This window comes from Sinocyclocheilus rhinocerous, unplaced genomic scaffold (genome assembly GCF_001515625.1).
Source record: "Sinocyclocheilus rhinocerous isolate Xijiao unplaced genomic scaffold, SAMN03320098_v1.1 scaffold429, whole genome shotgun sequence".
Lineage (NCBI taxonomy): Eukaryota > Metazoa > Chordata > Actinopteri > Cypriniformes > Cyprinidae > Sinocyclocheilus > Sinocyclocheilus rhinocerous.
Window position 1 is genome coordinate 1,161,427 of NW_015665829.1, and position 7,309 is coordinate 1,168,735.

At 37.5% G+C, this 7,309-nt stretch overlaps 1 protein-coding gene across 1 annotated transcript in view; it reads right to left on the bottom strand.

Moving 5' to 3' along the window:
- Positions 1–2,862: 2,862 nt before the first annotated feature.
- The window catches only part of LOC107731579 (cyclin-dependent kinase 5 activator 1-like), a 15,733-nt gene continuing 11,286 nt past the window's right edge, over positions 2,863–7,309 (bottom strand). The window contains exon 2 of the mRNA XM_016542700.1: positions 2,863–2,873. The gene's annotated coding sequence lies outside the window, so the exon portion shown is untranslated. The remainder of the gene's footprint in view (positions 2,874–7,309) is intronic.

The window sequence follows — 7,309 nt, forward strand, 5'->3', positions numbered from 1 at the left end:
CCACGGTCACATTACATCAGTCTTTATTTTAAAACATTTTCTCTGAAAGTTTGAGTTAGAATAGTTTGTAAGAGCGTGATTATAAACACAATGAGGCTGTAGACAGCCTCTGTAGTCCCATTAGGCCTTTCAATCTAATTCACATGTGGTTTGAAATCCTATTTGAAAACCATTTCAGTCTGACCGCTCAGATCAGATTTAGCGTAGCTTTTTTGCCTGTGTCAGTTTCACACGTCACGTAAAACGTAAACACGCCAGATGTTGTTTGTGGAAAACATGCTGAAAGTCTTTGCAGAAGCAAGGTTGTGTTGTTGCAAAGGGCAAGTCAAGCTGAAAATGCCAATACAGAGCTATTCTACGCACCTCTTTTAGTTTTGAGACCGGCGGCACAGCGCATTCCAGCTTCCTACGTTTCTGTCGCTGCCTCATAGGACGGAATATAATCCAGTGCGACTGCAACATGTCGTAAGACAACATCTGTATAGCAAACTGTATTGCTGTTATTGTTGTTTTACTGTTTTTATTGTAGAACAATGTCGTTACCATAGAAACCAAAGCAGATAAGCTGTATTGCAAACTGTATTGCTGTCATTGTTGTTTTATTGTTTTTATTGTAGAATAATACAATGTCGTTACCATAGAAACCAAAGCAGATATTTAGTCAAATGAAAGAGTGCCACAGGACACACAAATCGGATCTGAACAGTTGCGATACACACAGTGTGGACTGTCAATCATTTAAATCAGAGTCCAGTCGGATACACAGAAATCGGATTTGGACTGACAGTCTGAACAAGGCTTTATACACTTGTTAACAACTGTCTTTTTCAAGACACATAAAAGCTTTAGAATAAAACATGAAAATATCATGAGCTTGTGTTCTCCACAGACCAAATTTCAGGCATTTAACCAAAAACCCATTCAAAACACTCGCTGACTTTAGGACGATGGAATCAGAAGAGCTAAAATACAAGTAATTTACAGGTTTTGGTCTATAAAGAATGTCATCTCTGCAGCACTCCCTGTGTTAGTCCTGTGTTAAACAGAAGGAATGTCTAAACCAGTTAGTGCTACCGTGTTGATCATGTGCTTGAAAAGAAGATATGCAGCATAAATGATCCACTGTTATTCTGCCGTCCCTCCTCTATTTTTAATTTTGCACATGAAATTGTGCGTTGTGTCATGTCTTTGGAATTGTGGGGGGTCATGTAATAATGCTATTTTATTATTTATCAGCATTTCAGAAGGAATGTTATATTGATATGGCCTTTGCACTTTTCATATGTAGATTCTATTTTTATGTTCTTTATGATTGTATTTTTTTTCTCAGGGTGTACATTTGAACTGTGGAGATGTAACCAAGAGTATTTTCATGTGTTAGTGCTGTCACTGGGGCGGTGCCTTTCAAAAGATACTAATACAGTATATACTTCTAAAGTGCTAATGTGTACCTTTACATATGTATTAATATGCCAATATGTACCTTGGAGGGGTAAATAAGGCACAAAGATGTACCTTTTAGCTTTTGTACCTTTTTTGTACCACCCAAGTGACAACTTTTGTACCTTTTTTCTGAGAGTGCAGGAGTATTTAACCAAGATTTACAACCCCTCAGGTTAAACCTAACAATATTGTTACTGCTTTGTAGTAGTAATATATAAACGGAGGAGTGATTTTAATGCTTATTAATATCTGTCAAATGTTGTATTTAAAAACAGCAACTAAACTGTAATCAAGTCATATGATATTGTTTTATTAAATGCCACATGCAGTAATTGTGTGCTTGTTGTATATGGCGAGGACATAATTGTATATAATGACTTTGGTATTACAATGGCCTCATAAACCTAACGGCTTAAAAACATACTTTTTGAAATGCCAAAAGGTTCCTGTGAGGATTATGTTTAAGGTTAGGGGATATAAAATATGATTAGGAGAGTATAAAAGCCATTATGCCTATGAAGAGACCCTGTTAAATTAAACCGTGTGTGTGTGTGTGTGTGTCTGAAGATTCTCAGTAGTGACAGGTTGCCTTACTGTCGCTCTGATTTTTATTTCCTGCTTCCACTCCCCTGCTGCGAGCATCTTTCATCTATTCTGACACCCCTGTTTTCGTTTCTTTCCTTTTTTTTTTTTTTTGTTTTTTTTTTTTTTTTTGACGCTTCTTTGCACGCACCTGTCTGCCTGCTGACGTTGGACTCTGTTTCTGTCTCAATGTGTCATGAGCATCATTGGTTCTTGAATATCTATTTTTTCACACCTTTTACTGAAGTTGTCGGTTTACTTTTGGGTATCTGACATGAAACGTCAAGCAATGACATTCTGTTCTACATCAAAAATGATTTCAGATGGGAGTGTTCTAGTTCTTATATAATTAGTATACATGCAATTATGACTTCATTTTAGTTTAGAGATTGTCTGGAATAATAGTACTTCAAAAAATTATTAAATTAAATAAAGCTTTTTAAGTGAGTTGCAACAACCGCTTATTTAAAATTGTGAAAAACAGCAATGGTGATGGTTATTATAACACATATATAGAGTGTTCACTCTTAAAAATGAAGATTCTCTGTTGGCATTGATGGCAACCTTTAACATCAATGGAATCTTTCAATTGCACAAAATGTTCTTTATAGAGGAAAGACATTTTTAAAATGTTCTTCATACAAAAAAAAAAAAAAGGTTATTTTATAAACTGTTCATTGAAAGGTTTATTTTTAGATGTAGATGCATTTTAAACTGTGAAGTCCATGAACATTTTATCTACAATATTTTGTCCATGACTTTTTATCTGTACTGGTTTCTAATGTGTTTTCAGTGAGACCATCTGCTCTTATATGCACTCCAAACATATTCCTATTGGAAACAAAAGCCTGATGTCAAAGAGGAACTTCAACAAGGAACTTTTTTAAGGTTTTTAAACTAGTGCTTTAAAGAACCCAATAATCAATACATTCATGCAAAGAACCGATGTAAAGTATATGGTTCTTGGTTCTCCATAAAAAATATAAAATAAAAAATATAGCCAAATCAAGAACCATTTACGGCAAGAATAGTCCTTTGCTGAAACTTAGGAGCTCAAAAGAACCGCTGAAGATCATTTGAGTGTAGAAAATGTACCCAAAAACAATGTCCATCAGGAAATATCAAAGTCTGAAAGTAAAGCGAAGGGTCTTGGAAGCTTTTTAGGTCAGTAAGCTCTGCACCAAAGCCCTTCTGTGACCAAGTTTGTTTTACTCAATCTCATTAGTCATGTTTCTAGAGCAACCTGAGTCACAGGCAAAAATAACTATTCCCCCGGCAACAACACCCGCCTTCAACCCCACCACATGGCAGCAAACTGAGTTTCTCTGATAGCTAATGTAATGATGAATCAGGTTTGAAGCTGACTGGGTCACCTGCTTCATCTGGCATGTGGGGTCTTGTTTTTGAAGTGTGCCGTCTTGACCTAGTGCATGTATCCTGTTCACAAATGTCAACGCAAACAACAGAATTTCATGGAAAAATTCTCAGTGCTTTGTACACAGAGCTTATTGCTTCCTGTCCATTCAAAAAAATATATATATATATTTTTTTTTCAAAGTTGTAAATAAAACAAAGATTATTGGAGTCCGTTTTACTAGAAAATACTATTTCAATCTTTCTACTAAATTTCACATTTAATTCAAGGTGTTACTTGCTGTTTCTTTGTAATTGTGAAATTTAACTATTTGTTTTCTATTTTGTCTCTCAGGTAGGATTTCTAATCTTCTTTCTGTGTCATTTCTTTTGCTCATGTTACTCGGCAGATTGGATCGAGGCTCATCCAATCACAATGCAGCTGTAGAGATGAACTCTGATCACTCACTCTTGATCAAAACTTCCAACAATCGTCCTTTTTCCACAGTGACCCCTCCTCCAATCAGCCATTTGTCTCTGTGACAGCTCGTCCAATCATCTGGCTCGCTGAATGACAGGGCTCCGTTCTAATCTATAAAAGAACCTTTGTTCTCCTGGTGGACTGACATGGAGATTTACACCCAGCTGTGAGACCTGACATCGCTTATGGCAAGAAGTCTTCTGTTATACATGATCCTTGTCCTTTTTAAAAAAAAAAAATTTTTTAAATAAAAAAAGAAACGAAAATTGCACCCAACTGTAATGATCCTGGCAAACATCAACAACACCCTATAATTGTGATGGTGAGTTTTGCACGGCCAAGCACTCATTCACATTTTCTCTGAAAACTGTAAATATGTTATGTTTTTACATTATTGAAAAAGAACAAGTATAATAAAATAGTAAAATATGGCAACAGTCTCTCCTTCAAATCTCTGAATAAGGACTGTGTGCTGTTGGCTCTCATACAGTATGTGCTGAGCACAGGTCACATGTAACAGATTACTGTGGTGTGAGGGAGTCGCATGCATGTTCAAGCCATTAAGACAAAAGTCGACTAATCAAGAGCTGCAGGGCAACACGGAAACAATTCGCTGCACTTTCAAACCATGAAGAGAGCGCTTGAGAACATTTCTTTTAATGTGACCTCAGCTAATGTGTGCGAGTTGGTTCTAACAAAAACAGAACCGAAGTACACACACCGTTCATAAGTGTGCCGTCATTATATATTATAATTAAATTATAAAAATTTCTATTTCAAATATGCAATTCATTTAAACATTCTATTTATTAAAGAATCCTGAAAAAAATTATCTTTTTGCAAAAAAGAAAGAAAGAAAGATTTGAAAAAGATTGTTTGTCAGCAAATCAGCATATTATAATGATTTCTGAAGGATCATTTGACACTGAAGACTGGAGTAATGATGCTGAAAATTCAGCTTTGATTACAGCAATAAATTACATTTTAAAATATATTACAATAGAAAACTGATATGTTTTCTAATAATATAATATTTCATAGTATTACTGTTTTTACTGTATTTTTGATCCAATAAATGCAGCCTTGGTGAGCAGAAGATACAATTACATTTTTACAATAGAAAACTGATATGTTTTCTAATAATATAATATTTCATAGTATTACTGTTTTTACTGTTTTTTTGATCCAATAAATGCAGCCTTGGTGAGCAGAAGATACTTCTTTCAAAAATATTTAAAAATCTTACTGACCCCAAACTTTTTAATTGTAGCGAACATTGCACAGACACACTTTTTGTACTTTCGTCATAATCTGCGCCCCAAATGACACACTATATACACTATGCACTTATGGTTATTTAGGTTATTTTGTCATTCATAATCAGTCTGATAGCTCCTCCCCCTTCGCTACGTAATTAAAGCTATAACAATTGAGTGCATGAAGTGTCCATCATTCCACACTTAGTTTTTTCTGGTTATTTAAGTGCATCATACGGGTATTTAAAGTGCACTTTTTCTTTTTAGAATTTTCAGTGTGAATGCACTACTCACATTATTTATACAAAACATCACTGAATAGTGTATAAGTACGAGACTTGGGACACACCTATAGTTTTGTGGCAAGTTTGGGCACACTTGACTTAATGTTTCTAATGAACGTAAAAACCTTTTGATCTAAAGACCTATAAAGTAAAATATTGAGATTAGAGTTGTAGAGACTACAGATAATGTTTAACTTTATTATCTTTTTATGTGGTGAATTGGAGCAGTGAAGCAGAGCAGCCAGAATCAGTTCCTTCTCTCCAATTATCAGATGTTTGTGACTAAACATGAGACAGGGGAACTGCATGTCCAGTTAGATGTTGTTTGTTCACTTTATAGAACATCACTGTTCATTTCACCTGAAATCCGCTCGGATATGACCCGCTGCTGAATATACAGCTTGACAGCACTGCAATTCACATTCCATCTGCTCTTAACGAGAAGCGGCATCCTGTGTTGTCTGTGTGTGGCAGGCCTTACGCCTTCATGATCTGCTGAGCAAACTGAAAACTGAAAATGAGAGACATATGTATTTTTTTACAACAGTTTAGATTTGTTGATGAGTTATACATAATGTGATGTATTTCTGATTAAAACAGGATGTTTGCAAAGAAAACAACTGCTTATCTGGAAAGGAAAGTTGTTTCAAAGTTCTTCTTAATTTTCTTTGAAGTAACTGATAAATCTGATAGATGCACTGATAAATAATTCACAGCAAGATTAGGAAAGTCTTTTCTGAAAGCTAACAGTCTATTTTGGTTTCAAATTGACAATGAAAATAATGTGTTTATAGAAGGGTTTAAAATTAATTTAAAAATACTTCTGTAGTTCCCTATTGATACTTCACTCGTACTGCGTCTGCTAAGATGCTATAGCAATTTCATGCCGGCACACATCATGCGTGCTTCACTTGATCTGCCAGTGTGTGTTACACGTGAGGATCAGCGCCCCTCGTTACACTGAGCAGCTTAATTCTCCTAGGCAGATCGGAGCAGAACGCTGTCACCTCTTTTGCTGGGAGCTTCGCATTTGTTTGTGCATCGCTGAGCCCCGCCTCCCCCGCTCTTGTGTTTCTCTCCTCCCAGTTACTCGGAGGAAGAAATGGCGAACTCGCGGGGATGAGCGGCCTGGGCCATGCCCACGATGAGGCTGCGCTCCCTGAGACAGACCGCTCTCACTACGAGAGTTTATGTCTCGCTCTGCTTTGCTCATGGCTCGCCTTCTTCAACGAAGGCGGCCCCGCCCCTCCCCTCCCCTCGTCTGCTACGAGTGCCTCTCGTTTTTTGAGCGGCTCAATCTTTCTAGGCGGATCGGAGCAGAACGCTGTCACCAATGATTCAATATTGCTGACAACTTCGTATTTGAATGCGCCTCTCGCCTGGGCCATGCCCACGCTGAGGCTGCGCTCCCTGAGACAGACCGCTCTCACTACGAGAGTTTATGTCTCGCTCTGCTTTGTTCGCGGCTCGCCTTCTTCAGTGAAGGCGGCCCCGCCCCTCCCCTCGTCCGCCACAAGCGGATCTGAGAGAATGCGCGCAGCACTTTTGATCTGCCTGAGTGTTTACACATAAAGATCATCAGTACTCCTGGGAGTAAGAGCCCACTCAACTAGAGGCGTCGCCTCTTCCTGGGCTTGGTCTAGCAGTGTGTCCATTGCAGAAATTTGTGCGGCGGCCGGCTGGGCCTCGCCGTCCACATTTGCCAGGTTTTATAATCTGGACGTCCCGGCCTTACAGGCTCGTGTTCTGTCTGCATAAAAGGGCTCACTCTTGTTACATGACAACCAGTCCCTTACCAAAAAGTAGTATACTTCAAGTTTATTTTAGTAAGTATACTTAAGTAAAGTTCAAGTATATTTTTAAGTATACTTTATGTAGTAAGTATACAAATATCAGTGTACTAGTAGTAT